This window comes from Ranitomeya imitator, chromosome 1 (genome assembly GCF_032444005.1).
Source record: "Ranitomeya imitator isolate aRanImi1 chromosome 1, aRanImi1.pri, whole genome shotgun sequence".
Classification (NCBI taxonomy): domain Eukaryota; kingdom Metazoa; phylum Chordata; class Amphibia; order Anura; family Dendrobatidae; genus Ranitomeya; species Ranitomeya imitator.
The window spans coordinates 207,275,773-207,278,019 of NC_091282.1; positions in this window are offsets into that span (position 1 = coordinate 207,275,773).

A 2,247-nucleotide genomic window follows, 5' to 3' on the forward strand; every position below is an offset into this window, starting at 1 on the left:
CCGTGGCCCGTGGGACGTCTGTGTAAAAGGGAAAGGTCTTTAAAGGGGAAATGTTCGTGACGCCACCTGTGGTATTCGGTCAGAGTGACCGGCGCTGCTTAGGGGTCCGCTTGGATGATGTTATGGCAGCTAGTTGGTATACCTTCCCACAGGTGAAGTGTGTCCCCAGGGCTTCCCAGTGTGTAGATGTTGGATGGTGTGAGGCGCAGTGAATAACGAGGACACAAGGTTGCAGTCTCTTTACCTTTTACTGATGGTTTACTGATTGTTCAGCATCCACAGTCCAGAGCACAGATCACAGGGCTGGCAGAGTCCGGCCGGTTTGGAGGCAAGTCCAGAGTCCCCTTATCCAGGTGGAAATCAGTAGCCTTCCTCTAGCGCCTTGGTGCTGTAGTACCTTACTGCTAAGCCTCTCATAAGGTCCTCACAGATGTTGTAGATGTTATTGATGTTATGTATCTCTCTCTCTGTCCCCCAGATGGATAGGACAACCCGTATGACCGGTGGCGTGAGGCTTTTTACAGGGACTCTATCATGCCCCGCCTCTCGTGGGTGCCACCTTGCCTCCTGGGTATGAGGCGGATCAGTAACGTGAAATTAGCTGTCATGCCGGTCTCTGGAGCAATGACAGAAAAAAGACTGGCACATCCAAACTAGTGTGAATAGGTGCATACCAGGAGCAGCTACCTCCATTTACAATATACTAGAAAAGGTTGCACTCTATCGTGCTAAAGCATTGTCTAAAATGAAATACATGAAATATGAATAGCAAAATGGCTTTTGAACATTAGGAAAAATATTTGAGAGACGCTCTGCACAGGATTTGGCCAAATAGTGTGAGCCCATCAACCATCCTCAAGGTGGTCTCATTAAAAACTGATGGGTCCCTGACCTCCCTGTCCAAATGTGAACACTTACCGAAGGCTAATGTCTGTATGCTTGGGTGAACGTGGACACCTCTATCAGCAAAGCCTACATATGGGTTGGCCGGAACCAAGTGTGATTAGATGTAATTAGAAAACACATGGTGACGGGAGGAGTGCTCAGTCTCTGGAGCAAGGCATAAAGGACTGTTGCTCCCTCGGTGTTCTGGCTACCGGGATCCGGCGCCTCAGAAGGAGGCAGCCTGTGCAGGGCAGAACTACTTCTGGTATCCTCTCCTTTTGCTATGACTTCATCTCACTCTCTACAATACAGTTCTCTTTTCGTGTCCTTTCTTAGGAACTGCCGCAGCTCCGTGACCTTCTGTCTAGGCCTCTGACAGGCTCCCACCCCTGTCAGGGACCAACTACCTGAGCAAAGCTCAGCCAGCAACTGCCTGAGCAAAGCTCAGATCTCTTCTGACTAACTTTCCAGACCACCAGTTTTATCTAATTGTGAGAAGTGCCCTAATAAATAGAAGCATAGCTCCCCTGGTGGACTGGAGTGTGAAGTGTGTTGGTGTTACCTGGTAAAGAAAGAGATCTCCTTTATTGCCTCCAAACGTAACATCACTCCCCCCTAGAGGAGAATGATATTACTGCAACGGCCAGGACCCTCGGGCGCTGCAGATCCACAAACGCGTCGGCGCAGACGCATGATGCGTTGTCTCTCTCGCTCCTTCTCCAGAACAATTGCTTTCAAGCGATTCGCCTCCACAATCAAATCCACGTTGTTCTGCAGAATCTTCGCAAGAACGATATCCATCTTTCTCTCCAAACACTTGCTCCTCTCCAACCTGTGACTGATGGGCTGTAGGAAGACTGTATATATAGTTTTGAGGGGGCCAATCACATTTTGGAGCCTCCCAGGGGCGTTCTTAAAAGCCGGATCCGTCAAAAAACGGATGGAAAAATGGACGAACCGGATGCCAACCGGATGGGACGAATCCGTCCCATACGGTTTTCACAAATTACGCCGGATCCGGCACTGCGGCGCGACGCCAGATTCGGCATGGCGCGAAAAGACTGATGTGTGAAGCTAGCCGTACAGAGCTGGGTGGTGGGGAAGACAGAACAACTTGAAGCAGAAACAAGTAAACTTGAAGAGGTAAAGAGAAGTGTGAAGATTATCGGCATTGTGAAAGAAACAGTCATGAAGTTACGCATCCGCTATCTATCTACATAATAGACAGTTTATCTTTGACTGGTGGTGTCCCATATGGAACTGTTCAACATCCGGTCCTGGCCATGTGAAGTCAATGGCATCCTGTGGCCTGCAAGGACGTAGCGCCCCTTGAGATGAGGTCCACACACCCAGCCCGGATCC